Source organism: Rattus norvegicus, chromosome 17, assembly GCF_036323735.1.
Source record: "Rattus norvegicus strain BN/NHsdMcwi chromosome 17, GRCr8, whole genome shotgun sequence".
In the NCBI taxonomy this organism is placed as follows: Eukaryota; Metazoa; Chordata; class Mammalia; order Rodentia; family Muridae; genus Rattus; species Rattus norvegicus.
This window is the reverse complement of record NC_086035.1, coordinates 49,188,345-49,205,171: the sequence shown is the minus strand read 5'-3', so window position 1 is coordinate 49,205,171 and position 16,827 is coordinate 49,188,345. Positions and strand designations below refer to the sequence as shown.

Genomic DNA, 16,827 nt, shown 5'->3' with positions numbered 1-16,827 from the left:
AGTTTCCAATATTATAAAAATGGGTACATATTACATACAACTCACTGTTGGTTAGGTAAAAAATCTGTGGGTTTCTCTTTTATTCTAGTTTCTAGTCCTCTTATAGAACATTTCCTTTACTTTCTTTTGAAACAATTTTTCTCTATAAAGAAAAATTGAATACTTTAATGAAATTCTCTTGCTACCAGTGTTGCAGTTGTGGGGAATATTTACTCTATAAAGAAAGAATTATGGAAGGAAACGAGTAGCTGAAAATGAAAAATTGGCCAGAGATATGCCTTGGGCTCTTTTCATACTCACATTGCAGAATTTATGAGAGGACACCCAGAAAAAGAGATTCTAATGTCCCTATCTGTTCATTCATTGGTACAGCCTACCTTCTATGTGAAGGTAGATATGACTTAATCTTCTTCCATTGTCCTTGCCAATGTCAAGTCTCCTTAGAGCAATTGATTCTCACTTCTACATCTGTGGAACTGGCACACACATATACATCCTTTCTCTTAGACTTAGTAGCACAAGTCCCAGAGAAGACTGTTTACATCAGGAAAATGCTCAAGTGGTATGTGGTTCTATGTCGAAAAGCACAGATAATGTAACCACCTGTTTAGAGAAGTTAAAAATAATGAGGTAGAGTGATTAACAGGAAGGGACCTGATGATTAAATTGAAAAGGGAATTATGTTTTATTTACATGGTGGAGAAAACGACAGGTACTGTTGAGAAAATTTAGGAATTAAGAAAAACCTATCAAGTTGTGTTGTTGAACCACACAGGAGCCAACCATCTTTCAACCACTGCAAGTTGGGTAAAGAAGCCAACCTTGGCATGGACCTGCTGAGGAAGGTCATTGCCTGTGAGGCCTCAACACTGTAGAGTTGCATTAGGAAGAGTGGAGCAGCACACCAGGGGATCTGTTAACTGATGCTCTTCACTGAGTGTTGAGAGTTCAGTTCATAGGGATCCCTGATGTGAGTTGTCTCTACCTTCCCTAATGGAGCTTGTTGTCTTTGGTATTGGTTACTGTTTGTTCGGCTTAAGTATGTGAGTCCTACATCAAATAAGTCCCGTGTACTCCATCTGATCACAATTTTGTGTTTATCTCAGTTTCATGGAGGGAACTGTTTAAAGTCATTTACTTACAAGGCTATCTGAATTTCTCCATTTCTAGAAAATGTAGAGACACCAGGATTTCTGTGTTCAAGTTATTGAGCTCCATTGCTCCTTTTTCATCTGCCCTTTCTGTCTTCCCAATACATTGGCCTCTTGATCTCATCTTGAGGGAACCGAAGAGGACACTTGTGATGTGATGTTCTGTGCATGGCTTTCTGATCTTCTCCTTTGCTCCGATGTCATAGTCTTTCCAAAATTGGGCACGGTAGCAGGGAAAGAGATGTTAGCAACAGAAATACTGCGTTCTATCTGGTACCTTGTGTCTATATTCACCAGACTACTCACCAGAATCAATGGCTCTGTTAGTCATTCCTGGTCCACAGGATAGAAGAGCTCTAATGGGAGCATTTGAGGTGAAGATTTGAGAGGTGTCTTCACTTTGTAACTGAAAGTGCAGAAACATCAGTGTGTCAGGAGCCTGCTAGAAGGAAAATACTCAACTCAAGGGGCTGGCAAGGGAGGCATGGTTGGATTTTAACGTATGTTGTGGGTAGAGTAACTGTGGAGCTGCTCTGAAATGGTCCTTGGGTCATTGCAGCCATCTTGGTAAAGGAAAGGAACTGAAGTGACAGGAGTCCGAAGTCACAGCTATCTAGGAAGTCTTTGCTTTGTATTGGTAGCTGGGGTTGATTTGGAAGAGGTCACAGGTTCTAACCTTTGGCAATGTAAATTTGCTCTGATAGCTCTTTGAGGTCTTGCCATTGCATTTGGGAAAATGATGGTTTCCCTCTCCTGGGACTGATATAATAGGGTAAAGATGAAGGCATCCAGCCCGAGGACCTGGCACAGGGGTGCAGCTGTACGTCTCCCACCTTCTAATAAAGAAATGTCCTTGGCATTCTGTACAGCTCACACAGCATGTACTGCAGGTAATGAAGAGATGTCCTTGGCGTTCTGTACAGCTCACACACCAGGTACTGGAGCTGCCTCTGCACCCCGGCTGGGTTTGAGTGGCAGACTGGTAGAACTGTCCTTTCACCTAAGATACGGATTTATATCCGTTCACTCAGTAAAAGTCTACTGAGCTTTTATAATATGTTGCATACTGCAACTGTAGGTGAAGCAGATAGTCTCTCTCTGCAGGAATGTCTGGAATTTTCTTAAACATCAGAAAGTGAGAAGATGAGCTGAGACTGACAGCTTCTCTATGATTTTTAAATTTGTTATGTTTTTAAAATAATGCCTATTTGTGATATAGAACAATGTTTCTAATATTTTGATAGTTTCATATTTACCTCCCTTTTCCTCACCATCACCCTGAAGGGCTATTCTAGGCATCTTTCAAGGCTTGCAAAGTGTTTTCACTTCTGTGAAGTGCAACATGCCTGAATGACTTGTTTTCTGCTCATAAAATATAAAAGGACGACTGCACTCTGATTAAACGCTGGACATCAAATGATAAAATACCCCATGGTACGAGGAAAATTGCTTTTTTAAAAATGGATTGCCTTTTGCCCAGTGCCATATTAAATATGTTACTAATATGAAAAGCACATTTGAATGCACTCTTGTACTGAAGGAGACACCTATTTTTCTTTTTCTAAGGCAAATTAGTTTCACATGCAAATTCATCTTCACTTGGTTTATTTGCTTTTTTTCCCTTCTAACTCTTAAGTTCACAGTTCTGAATTCTTCTCAGTTCTGTATGAATAATTGACCTTGAAAATCTTGGTCAGTTTCACTGTTAACAAATTCTGATACCAAAGAAGTGCCCAGTTAAAAATCTAACCAGAGGCAGCAAAGGAATGCTTATAAGTAGAAAGATTTAATTTTCTAGAAATTATTTCTCCTTTGATTTTAATTTTAGGTCTCTCTAGGAAATCTGGTTTGGAAGTGCCAATTATAATTTGGATCTAAAGCAAACATTAAATTATAGACACCAAATATATGTGAACATTTTTTTAGGTTGCTTAAGTACACACACACACACACACACACACACACACACACACACACACACACTCTACACTATTCTGCTTCCTACTTATTGGGATGTCAAGAGGTAAATATTAACTCTAATAGTATGGCTTAAAATAACATCTATTTCTATTCTCAGAACACTTTATCAAGGTTATTTAACTGAAGTCTGTAACACTCAAGATCAATAATATCTATGTTTATTAATGCAGGGAGGACCTTTGATGACATTGTGTGGAGTAACTCACTAAACTGGCACTCAGGATGCCCAGGGAACTACAGAGAGTTAGGTGAAGAGAATGGTGGCATTTGGAGGTCTGAAGGACCGAACTTGGAACACAGCTCAGCCACTTGTTGGGTGTCTCAGCATGATTTTCCACTATTTTGAGCTTCTGGTTCCCTATCTATAAACATAATAAATGTTTGCATTGTTGGAGCTTAAATGAAATAGTGAACATTGCTTTAGTTGAAACACCAGTAGGGTTCTGTTTTATTATTTTTCTTTACAAGTGGCTTAGTCTTTCTTTCCATAAACAAACTGAAAATTAATTGGGTGGGGGAAGGTGTTTCTACTTTAGTGGGAGCTAGTGCAATGATTCTGTTTCTTCTTTTGTATATTGTTCAAACTTACTATAGTCAGCTTTCCATCTGTGTGGAATTTGCATCCACAGAACTGTCCATCTCTGGATTTAAACTATTTGCAAAATAAATTTTGTCTGTACCAAGCATGCACAAACTTTCGGCCTCTCACTGTTGTCTAATACAACAATGGGTGTTAATGCACCATTTACAATGTGTTCTTTCCTGTAGACTATCTAGAAATCATTTCAAGTATATGGGCCGCTATGCACAGGTTGTTTCCAAATGCTGCATCATTTATGTATGGTTGGGGCATCCTCAGTGGGTTCTAATGGGGTTAGTATGAGTTCCCTTTATGGACAGAAAAGCACAACTGTATTCTTTTCAACCTGCCTTCTCCATGAGGCTCTTTTTTGAGAGACAGGCATGTATTTCCCTCAGTTTTCTGCTTTAGAAGCCACAGAGAATCCTTACAAACCTGGATGTGATCATATGTACCCAGAGACAGGGTTACATATTTGTCAATCCAATGGAAAGAATAAAACTGAGGAGGGAGGAGGAGTAAAACCTTCATGAGAGAAGAGGTGTTTATTTGCTTGGAGTTTTCATAGGTGGCTGGAAGGCTTTTCTTACAGGAGGAGGAATATATGTAAACCCACAGGAGTGCTACAGAGCTGAGTCCTCAGGAAGCTGTCAGTTCTCAATAGAGAGAGATAGGAAATAGATAGTGATGTTGGTTTTTAGAATATTTTTCTCCAAATACATAATGAACGAAAACTTAATTTCTGATACAAATTGAGTAATTGCTTTCCTGTTGAACCTGTAACACCCTCCCTATACCTTATCCACTAGCTGATGCAAGTGTGAAGTTATAAGTATCTGTCATTCAGAGGGGTTTGAACCTGACCCTAAAAACCATGGGAACCAAGAGAACTTTGATTCACAGAAGGCTATTCTAGTCATGAACATTACCTTCTAGTGTTTGACTGTTTATCAGATGTGAGGAGGAATTTTAAGAATGATGGGTAGAGCCAGGAACAGGGCCAAGCCAACATTCAACAAGCCTCTTCCTGGTAATGCAACAATGAGGATGATTTCAGCTATAGCCAATTGAAATCCCACCTGAGTGCATGAGGGCAGAGTCAGCCAGGTCCGAGGCTGATGAACCTGTAAGCAGGCCTTCAAGAATCCCAGTCTTTCCATAAGTGTTCTGCTGCTAGCAGAATCGTGGCCCCTGACACATGGTCCAGAAGCCTTTTTTTCCTAAGGGTCACTTCTCTGTGCATAAATAAGTTTCTAGAAGTCATCCATATACTCCTCTGCATGTATCAATGTCTGACACCTTGGCCTTTGCCCGCCTAACCCAGACCTCAGAACACAGAGTGGGGCTGGCCCAGGCCAGAGCAGTCACTGCTGCTAACTAGGATGGAAGTACAGCTTTTCCTTTGTGTGCGACGCCCAGATGCCCATCAGAGCCAAGAGCACCAGAGTTCTGCTCTGATGAAGAAATGATGTCTTGGAATATTTTCTGTCCTTATGTAAAAAGGCTGTTCTGCATTTTTCTTACTGAAGTAGAAAACTACAGCAAATTATAGCCAGACTACTGCCCCGTCTCATCTTTCCTGGGAATTGGGCAAATGCACGAGGTTTTTTGTTTTTGTTTTTTATTTATTTAATGTGACAATATTAAAGGTTGCAGAAAGATGGGAGTTGAGGTTTGAGTATAATGCATTTCTCTTTCATCAGCAAGCTGCAAGGCCTGGGACCCCACTACACTACACTCATGCTAGCGAATGGATGTTCCCACTGCCTCACATAATTTTCTGTGTATCAGTCCAGGGTGGCTTCTGAAGGACAGAGGGACACACTTGTGGTGAAAGCCTCCACACTGCCTTCATTTTTGCCGTGTTTATCTCGGTAACCACTTGCAATCAGATCAAATAACAAGTTCTATTTAGAAAAATTAATGAGGAAGAAACTGACACCACACCATGAAAATGACGATCCCTTCCAGACTTTGTCTTTCGGGGCACTGTTTATTGAAATGCCCCAGTGGTGCTGAGTGGAGCACCTTGCTCCACTTGTCACCTAGACACTTGTGCTTTAGCAAGGAAAACAACACACTGAGCATGGAGAGTGCTCTTCGGTATGCCCGGCAATTAGAACACACACTTAACTCTGGGCCACTGGTGTGTGTGAACGTTGAGAGCTACAATCCATCACTTTCACTCTTAGTCACAACATTCTAGTTGAAGAAAGGACAAGAAAATTAGATTTTAGCAATTAAAGCTGTTAAAGACATTTTCCCTCGAAACACTAGCCTGTGTGCCCTTAGCCCTTAGAAAGCTGAGCTTCTCCGATCTTGATTCTGCCTAGAGTTTTTGTATTGTACTTGACTTTCTTATTAAACTTCAACTTTTAAAGTAAAAAGAAAATACAAAGTAAATACTGATTCAAATGTGGCCTGAGAAAATATATGTAGCCTGTCTGATCCATAACCAAAAAATGTCAAAGTGTTGAGATGTTTCTTTACCATAATTATGCAATGGCAGGATTTATAATGGTATCATTACAAGTTAGGGGAATTTATTCCAGCATTTATTTTGTCATTCAGAGTCCAAATCCTTGAGTAGGCATGTAGATTTCTGTCAATGTGTTTAGCCTGTCTCCCTCCTTACCTTCGACATTTGGAACATGAGATCATCTTCCCCTTTTCTTTTCCTCCTCTTCGTCCTCTTCTCCCCTGATTTGCTAATTGGGCAAGGAGCTGTAAGAGCGAGTTCTTGGTTGGCTGTGAAGTGCTGGTGAGTAGGGAATGATCTTCATCAGGTTGTACACAGACTAGGAGACACTGGGGCATATCTGGCAGAAAAGCCAGCTATTCTACATGTTCTATATGGGTCATAAACTTTCAGCTCTCTGGTTTGTTTGCTCATGTTTGCAAGGGTAATATTATGGAGGGCTTCTGAAATTAGAAGAAAATGTTTATCCTCATGAGACTGGATTGTGAAGAGAAATGTGACAGTTTAAAAGGACATTATATCTAGCCTATCTCCATTATAAATAGAGGAAAGTAACATGTTATTCTGGGCTTTTTATTAGCACTTACTTCACTTTATGCTATCTGTGAAATGACATGTGAACTGGAAACAACCAGGGTCTATTCCTGTTGCCTGTTTGAGCGGATTTCAGACTGTGAAGAGAGCCTGCAGTTTTGCCTAGCCCTGTAGGGAAGAGAGATACAGGCCTGTTGAGAAAGCCTGTTGCTCACCCTTCTCACAAGGTGAGCTTCCAGCATGATCTGGGCCTGACTTTCCTGATCCTCTCTTGTTCTGCCACATGAGGCATCACTCTCCTTGAAAGACCGTAGCGTTTTTATCTCAGTGTCCTTAGTTCCACTTCTGATTTCTTTATATTTCTTGATTTTGTTTTAATTTGGGTTTTGTTTGTTTTTGTGCTTTATTTGGTTTTTTTTTGCTTTGTCTTGTTTTGGTGGTCCCATTTTTCTTGAAAGTTGAAATGGTTTATATTTCAAAAAATTTAAGATTTTTTAAAAGGAGAAACAACTAAAACACATCAATAAATAAAAATAAGCTGAAAATGGTGGTAATTTGTGTCTGCAAAATGCATGCTATTTTTGTGTTAACCTAAAATGGACACTGAATTTGACTAAAAATTTCATTGGCAAGGGTGTGTGTGTGTGTGTGTGTGTGTGTGTGTGTGTGTGTGTGTATGTGTGTGTGTGAGAGAGAGAGAGAGAGAGAGAGAGAGTTTCCAAGGATAGAAGCCTCAGGACAGCCTTAGGAATCATTCCTCAGGTGAGCATCTGGGATGGTTTGCATATGCTTGGCCAAGGGAGTGGCACTCTTAGGATGTGTGTCCTTGTTGGACGACATGTGTCACTGTGGGTTTAATAACCTAGTCCTAGCTGCCTGGAAGCCTTCAGACGAAGGTGTAGAACTCTCAGCTCCTCCTGTATGCTTCCATGTTCCCACCATGATGATACTGGAAAGAACCTCTGAACCTGTAAGCCTGCCCCAAGTAAATGTCCTTTACACGACTTGCCTTGGTTACGGTGTCTGTTCACAACATTAAAACCTAAAACACCATCTTTCTTTTTTTTTAACTTTTTAAGGTTTATTTATCTTTATTTTATGTATGTGCATATTTGCCTGCATATATGTACATGCACCAAGTGTGTGCCTGTGGTGGTCAAAAGACAGGCTCAGGTCCCCAGGAATTACAGTTGTGGATAGTTCAGTCCTACCCTGTGGGTGTTGGGAACTTAACCTGTGTCCTCTACAAGTGCAGCTGGTGCTCTTACTTGCTGAGCCATCAGTCAGAGCCTATTTTGCCTTTTAAACCAGGTCTCTCACCAGCCTGGCAGACTCCACGTAAGCTGGGCTGCCTGACCACCACGTCCCAGGGCTCTGCCATCTCTGTCTCCTCAGCTATCTCCTCAGGTATCTATTCCATCCTTCTTGGCTTTTGGTTATATGGATTCTGAAGATAGAAGTCAATCTCCCCTTTTGCAAGATAAGCACTTTACCAACTGAGCTGTCTCTCTAGCCCCAGGACCATCCTCTTATCTTTTAAAAAAAGCTACTATAAACCAAAAAACTAACATTATATAATTATATTTAAAACTGAAAAAAGGTTTAAGAACCTTTAGGATGCGGTGAGATGCTGACATTCAGATACATTATTTTACCTTGGTCAGGAGAACACAGCAGAGGTACAGTTCATCAACAGAAATGGTGTTTTAAATTATGGATAACAAGACTCTCTATCTAAAACTCCCTGAAGAACTCAAGGAAAATCTGTTAGAACTGATCTAAATTAGAGGGTAGATGCTGGAGAAATGAAATGTAGTAGGCTTTTTGTTTGTCATTCACTATAAAGTAGAAGAAAAAATTGTAGAGGAGGTGGCAATGAGAGTAATCCTAATGGAAAGCCCCTCAGATGGGCAAAGGAACCTGGGAGGCTTTACTACAAAAGAAACAAGTAGATTCCTCGTAGGGAAATATTAGTATGTAGAAAGTATATGCGCTGTCCCACATCAATGTGCTAGCTCCCATCTTATCCTGGAGTAGCTATGAGAATTAAGACAGAAACATGACAGAGATGATTAAAGAGTTCATTTGAAAGAAAAAGCCCATAATTTGTAATGAAGACTTGATAAAGAATACCAATAAAAATGCTGCATTAAGCACCACTCTCACAAGCCCATGGATCTCTGTCCTCAGTTGTTATAGAAGAAAACCTGACACCAGGTAATTTATAAAGAACAGAGGCATCCCTTCTTACTGTTGGAGTGCTTGTGAAGTTAAAATCTGGCACTAGCTGTTTGGACACTCCCTAGACTAGAAAGTGGGAGAGGCAGGAAAGCTGCTGTAGGACACTGGGGCCTGTGGGGGACTGAGCTCAACACTTCCCAGGAGCACCCTAAGACAACCATCGACTCCCTGGTAATAGTATGGAGGGTCCTTCCTAGTGGAGGAAGGTGGGAGTGAGTGGGGCTACATGGCACCTCAAGCCCTGTGCTCAGTGTGCTGAAGGGGAGTGGGAAAGGGCAAGAGCGGTTTTAAAAAACCTGGACATAGGTCAGACAAATTTGAATGAATTTTGTTTTGGATCCAGTGGCACTCATTCTCCTAGGCTTTGCAGTCAGAAGTCACCTCTCAAACGTCTCCCCTTGGGAGATTATTGCAATGTGGATCTAGTTTCCTTTGGAGACACAGCCAAAAACAACCTCCTTTCACCCAGACTCAAAATGTAATTCTTAGTTTTTTTCCACAATTAGAATTCCTCTGTCTCTGTCTCTCTGTCTCTGTCTCTCTGTCTCTGTCTCTCTGTCACACACACACATGCACACACACACACACACACACACACGCACAGAGAGAGAGAGAGAGAGAGAGAGACAGACAGACAGACAGACAGACTCACTCACACACAGTGATTAGATTATGAAAAATATGTTTCTTATGACTTTCAGGATTTGTGAAGAAACTGTAAACTAAAAATAAACCTTAAAGGCTGGGGATGCAGCCCAGTGTTGTTGACAGGGCTCTGGGTTCAGTACTTCGAGTCTCCACAAAAGAAAATAGACTGACAAATCTTGGTTCTGTCCTCTTATCTGTGAGGGATGAACCTGCATGGCAAGTGCCCCTCCAAGAGACCTTGAGGAGGAAGGAAGGCAGCAAAGACTGCTGCTGAGAAGGCATCTGTGTCCCGTTGCAGCTTGTGGTGACCAGCAGAGGTTAGCGAGGCTCTCTGCCTCCTCTACATCACAGGGGCCTCTCAGGACCCATCTTTTGACAAATGTGTACAATCTTCACTTCTGGACTGCCATACCTTAGTGGGTATAGCTTGACTAAAGTCCATGGTTATACACATGAGCAGCTGTGATCTAGGACATGTGGCTTCTTATGAAAGAAAATCATTAAGTAAATGAAAAACATAAAATTATTAGATTCCAGCCCCCAACGAAGCTGTTTCCATGAACATTGCTACGATGTTCCATCTATAAAATTATCTAGGTTTTATAGTTACTCCATAAAGGGTTGTTGTTGAATCTTCCCTCCCACTTCACAGAGACGCCAGCTGCTTCACATCTCCAGGCTCTGAGCTATGGGGTCATTGGCTGGTCTGCTTGCCTGTTTCTTCCACATCAACAGGCACCATTCCACAATTTTTTGTAGGACATTTAGACCAGACCATGACCTCCAAAGTCTAAGTTGTAAAAATTACATTAACATGAGAGGGAATATAGAAAAAAAATAAAGCAACATTTAAGCTGAAAGCAGTGAGATTCAAATGGATTAAAAGCAAACAAAAGGAAAATACTAAAACTACAGAAGTAGTGCTGAAATGATGACAGATACTAACATGTAACGCTTTTAAACTAAAAGGTCCATTGTGAAAGGTTTTGACACTCTGGAAGTTCTGTCCCAGTGCTCAGGGGACAGCAGACAAGAGAGCTGTGGACTGCTTGTTTTCCTCATCCTTATCCTGCAGCCTCAACACTTCTTAAAAGATTTCTATAGACTGGATATTTTCTAAAAAGTAGATAGTTACCCGAGGTCAACACTAAGCACAATCTATCTGTGGGGAGACTTTTATAGTTACAAATGAGAAGCCAGAGACACATAGAAAGGTGAGGCAAGTGCAGGTCAAGAGGATGGAGACAGACAGAGCCTCTGTGACACTTTCTCTGTTAACTCTGTGCAGTGTTATCAGCAGGTTCCTGTGCTCCTTACAGAGAGGAGCAACTCCTTGAGAACTTGTGCAAACTCCTTGAGAACTTGACTCCCAGTGCATTCATTTCCTACCCCCATTACTAGTGGTTCATGCATACAGTCTGCTTTCAAGTTAGTGGTGATTGTAGGATTATAGTAGCTTTCTGTTTGCTTCATGGTCAATTATAAATGAATGAGTAAAAGAAATAGAAAAGAAAAGATACATGACTGGTCCCAAGTTTCAGCTATTCATTCCATCTGAATGAAAAAGAAAAAAATGACAAAGGAAAAGAAGGGGGAAAATTATGACTATTCACAGGTATGGTGGAAGAGAAAGTTTATTAGATAAAAGGGAGAATATAGAGGCAGGGACATCTGGGAGAGCCCAGAATGGTCATGACTAGACTGAGCTGTGCCATGTGGGGAGGGGTGGGAAGAGGGGGAAAGGGGGAGACAGGTATAGCAGCTGGAGACCCAAAAGTACAAAGAGGGTAGTTAACAAAAATGGTTGAGTTATATAGGGAAGAACAAATCTGCTCCCTGGACTGGAGGATTCAAGCTAAGAGGCTGGCAATGCCAGCCAAGAAGACCCTGTAAGAAGTAGGGACTCAGGGATGCTGAGAGGACCTGGATGCCAGATCTGCTTCTATACGTTGAATAGGCACCTTGGCCTGTCCTTGGTTTGAAACCTAACAAACCCACATCACTATTTTTTTCTGAACTTTACATCTCTCAAACACTTTCTTATTCCAACCTGGCTGGCAGTGAGATACATAAGGGTGTCTCTTAACTCCTCTCCTCCTCAGAGTAATCTGGTGAGGGGCCATTGGGTCACATTTGAGTTAGAAAATATCAACACAATAATTTGGTCCCCCAAAGAAGAAACATGATCTATTATTAATCCTGTATTTCAGAATATACAGGGTTATGACTTGATTCACCAATCTGCTATGTCCCTAACTTTCTCTAGACAGTTCTGAGCTTGCTCTCCCTTCCCTTCGGAGGGAACAGCTCCGATTTTAGCACCAAGATTTCTCTCTGATTAGGGGCATAGCTCCAGGAAAGTTTTGGAATGCTCAAGGAAGAACAAAATGTCTCCATAGATACCTTTGCCTCCAGCAAGGTGCGTGAGAAGCTGTCTAGAAGCAGGGGGCCTTGTGCAAGGGAGGGTGCAAGCCAAAGAAGTTGGGCTTACCCGATCTAGTCACTTGGAGGTCCGCATAGATACAGGTCTGTCTCTGAGTAGACTTGCTCCTTGCTTTGCAGAGAGGATTTCTGACCTGTGGAGGCATAAAACAGCAAAGAGCAGAGTTCAGCATTCACTCAAGCCTACTGTAGCTTTTCTTAATTTGGATTTCCAAGGGTTTGGGCCACAAGAACAGATTGCAGCTGTGGCCTGAGCATCTTTAGAAGTGTGAATCATATTTTTCCTTCTGAAGAAGCTATTTTGAGCTTTATAATTGCATATTCCCATGTTGTTTTTTTTTTCATATAGTGAGTAAGAAGAATGACTTGCATCTTTTGAAAATGGAAGTCTGCTTTCTTTGCTCTTGTGTCTTATGTAACCTAGTATGTTCCTGACCTTGTGATTCCTGACCTTAGCTGTGTATCAGAGGCACTTGAGGAACTTGTGGGGAACTTGAAGTTCAGCAGAGAAATCTAGAGGCTGGCATACTAAACACACTTTCCAGATGGTTCCTAGATACAGGACTAGATTTCTACCTACTGTCCTATAGTGATGTGGACTGCACATAAGTGCATTTCCACAGCGTACAGAGCTCTGGAAAGGCACTTGGAAAACATGGATTCTATGTGTAGCTCACTACTGACCAGCTCTGAACAATTATCAGTAAGGTCCTCATGATGCTCTGTCTTCAAGCACTACCAATGCTCAGGTGGTAGTACAGAGCAGCTGGGAAATGGAAACTTAGGTTTAATTTAACTAATATGATTATCTTAACTCCTAAGTTAGTAATACTAGGAATTTCTCAACGATGGCTGTTTCATGGTGACAATTTTTTATTGTGAAAAAAGTAACTGAGAGAACAACTTAAGGGAGTGCCAGAGAATCAGTCCCTAGATATATGGCTCCAAGCACGGCTGCTGTGGCGTGGCACAGGATGGTTTTTCCCCTCTGTACAGGAAACAGAGTGTAAGGTCCATGGCAAGATTCACCCTTCTAAGATGGAGACTTGCTGCCTCCAACCAGGAATCCCTTGCTATCTCGAGCCTCTTGAAATAGAAACATGATCTGGAGACTCAAGTGGTCAACACACTAACTTATAGGGTGCCTTATAGGTAAAGCATAAGAATTTTGATTTATTCATTGTTTGGTTGGTGGGTTGCAGTGTTTGAGATTGGACCCAGGACAGCATGCAAGCTGGGTAAGTGCTCTACCCATGAGCTACATCCCCATCAGTACCACCATTTTCTCTAAAGAGTAATTCTTGCCTAAGTCAGCTATAGGGCTGTTTGCAAGAGAATAAAGGACGGACTTTGATAGCAGGGCTATGTGATAGATTTATGTGGCTGTGTGGACCACAGGGCTTCTTTCCAGGCAGGTTTGATGCCCTCTCTCTTTGCACAGAGTTTTAAATAAATTGTGGCTTTCTCACTCTGAAATTTTTTCTTGTTATAAATATAAACTCAATATCACTTTTATGAAGTATTTGGACCAGAAGGATTTAGAACTTATGATATTTTTTAGATCTTGAGATACTTATATAAGTAGATAATGAAATACCTTAGCAATGGGATCCAAGTATAAATATGAAATTCATTCATGTTATACATACATACATACATATATACATACATATATACATACATACTACTCACATAGCCTGGATGTAATTTTATATAATTTCTTAATAATTTTATTTATAAAAGTTTCACAGTGTGAAATTTTCTACCATGATGTAATACAGTTGATCAACAAGATTTGAGGGCTAGGTATGGTGTGCTACATTTCTGTTTCTACTGCTACTGCCAGCAAGAGTCATTTGAGAGAAGTTAAGCTTTTGATTCATCATACTGTTCCTCCCCCAAACCCACCCCTTTTTTGTGTGTTCCGAGATTGAACCCAGGGCCTTGCTCATGCTAAGTGTTTGCCATCAACTGGAGTACACCCTGCTCCATTCCTTCATCCTCTTCTGCTATGCTCATTTCCCCTGGGTATTCTCACACCTAGATATGTATAGGTTGGCCTTGGAAGCTTTTTGGCAGGGAGTGGGGTAGGGAATCAGCCTGGGTGGCCTATGGACATCTTTTCCAAAACTTATAGGAAATAATAGCAATAGTAATAGTAATAGTAATAGTAATAGTAATAGTAATAGTAATAGTAATAGTAATAGCAATAGATGGGTCAGAGTGTAGATGTGGGCTGCCAAGTGTACCCGAGCACCTCTGGGCAGAGAGTGTACAATAAGCGCTTAGCAGATGCTAGACCAATCTGACACTGATGGTACTTTCAAACGCATGATCTGTTTCCTAGTGATTAATTTTTGCTATATGTTTTAAAATAACATTGGTTTCTAAACAACAGGTTAGAAAAGTTAAACAAACCAGTCTTTACCACAGATGCAATGGATGACTGTTTAAAAAGGAGTAGCTACACAGTTAAGCAAAAACAAACAAACAATTTAATCAGGTTGAAGTGGAAGAGTATTATCATCAACTGGGTTTGGAAAACTCTGTATGTATTTATATGCTCATTAACAGATTAAGTGGAGAATAGATAAGGATATCCTGACAGTGAAGGGGACCTGCATCTTCACAGCCCATAGCTCCTTTTCTTTTCTATTTCTCTTCTCTTCTATTTCTCTTCTCTTCTATTTCTCTTCTCTTCTATTTCTCTTCTCTTCTCTTCTCTTCTCTTCTCTTCTCTTCTCTTCTCTTCTCTTCTCTTCTCTTCTCTTCTCTTCTCTTCAATAATGAAAAGCAGGAGGGGGGATTATTCAATGCGGCCTCATTGGGAAGAGGGACAAAGAGATCCAGAGACTCCCCCAAGTCCATCTCATCTTGGTGATTCCTGACAGGAAAGAGAGAGGTTTAAACAGTCAACTAAGTGAGCTCTCCCACCCACACCTAACACTGTCTGTGTGGAGACTGTCCTTAGCGGGCTAGTCTCCAGGATACAAGTTCCTCCTCTTTTCTCCTTCAGCCTTTTTCTCTCCCAGCAGCAGATTCCTGCACAGTCTAATTTCTTGGGGTCTAGTCTTTCAATAATCAGATAGCCAAAGAGGTAGCGTGCCTACCCTTTTAGCATGATATTTTATCTTCATTTCAGCCTAAAAGCTTGGGTACAATTCCCCTTTCTTTAGCACTTCAATCTTGTGAAATATGAAACAAATATAAACAAAACCTAAGTAAGAACCAAGGTCAGAACACTTTTGGATAGTGCCAGGTTATTCTAAGAACTGTTTCTGTATAACCTCTTGTGTTTTGGTTACTTGTGAAAGGAGAGGATGCTACAATCAACTACATCTTGTTGACTTGAGACAGGGTCTCCACAGAAAGGAGACTGAAGTTTACCTCAAATGTAGAATCCTGATTCATCTTCTCACATGCTGGTTATAGAGGCAAGCACAACCATGCCCAGATAACTAGTCACACACATCTGTATCTTTGCACTTATTTCCCCTGCTCTTCATAGAGAAATGTCAGTGCTGTATCCTAAACTAGGCAGTGTATATATATATTTTTCAGCATCTTTTATTAAAATTTCAGGCTAACCTATACCTATTCCTGAAAAATCTTAAAAAGCAAAGAAGCAAAACTAATAACCATCCATTATTCTGCCACCAAGACAAAATCATGTTTCTTTCCAAACATTTTTGTATTAAAACAGAATTAAACTATACTATTTGTATATTGCATTCTTTTTATTTAATATATTGTGCCTATGTTTGTTTCCACAACAGCAGAAACATAATGATAGCATTATTTCATGGCTGAATCTACTGTAATTAATTTGCTAGACTGCTTTTGGCAGGATATTTAGAGATGTTTCCATTTTTCATGAGAAATAGCACTGTGGTGAACACCCTCGTGTTCTCACCTGTTTATTTACCGAAGAGTAATTCACAGCAGACAGAGCCATGTTTAATGGCCTGACAGTTTAAGGCTCTGCTATTGTTTGGCACACTTTATTCCTAGAAACTCAGCAGGGTTGCTCCTCTGCTGGCCTCTGCATCTAGACATCTGATCCAGGGTTTAAAGCACTGATGAGTGTGAGTGGAGAAAGTGGTCTCATTGACAGTGAAGGTAAGATGGAGATCATTTGCTGTCAGATACTGAGATGACAGGTGAGTCACCCATAGACATTGTGGAGATCAGCAGCTGTGTACATGGTGGAGACCTGTATACACATCTGGCTGTGGCCATGCCACGACCGTGGTGGGTGCTGGATGATTTGTATTTGAGAGAACTTTTCTCTGTAAGACATTCTTAAACATTGTATTTTGTAACCATACTGTTATAAAGAATATATCCTGGGCTGAGTTCATTATAATATATGTAGGGTTATTGTTTTCCTTTTTACTTACAATTTTAAGGCATTTCTTCAATGGTTATAGGCTTTAATTAGACAGATCCTTCTATCATAAGAATAATTATTACTCATAGCATAAACAGTGAAAGAGGAAAATAACTGAACTGAATCCATGAGTGCTCACGATTCCTGAGCAGTTAAAGAGAGGAGGAGTTGTGTTCTTCATTCCCCTAAGAACAATGGGCTATAATGAAAGACCTGGCACTTGACATTTAAAAGCATTTTTTAAAAAGTGAAAGCTCACTAATTTCTGCTAGTCCACAGTTTGCTGCTGTTGCTGATCTCCGTGTGCCCTTGACAGAGGTGACAGGCCTGGGAGCCAGTCATTCATTCTTAGTCACCACTCCACACGCTCTGGGCTTGGAGC

General features: G+C 40.7%; 1 protein-coding gene across 9 annotated transcripts in view; it reads left to right on the top strand.

Moving 5' to 3' along the window:
- Positions 1–16,827, top strand: part of Elmo1 (engulfment and cell motility 1) — a 536,338-nt gene that overhangs the window by 313,354 nt on the left and 206,157 nt on the right. The gene's annotated exons all lie outside the window — the stretch shown is intronic.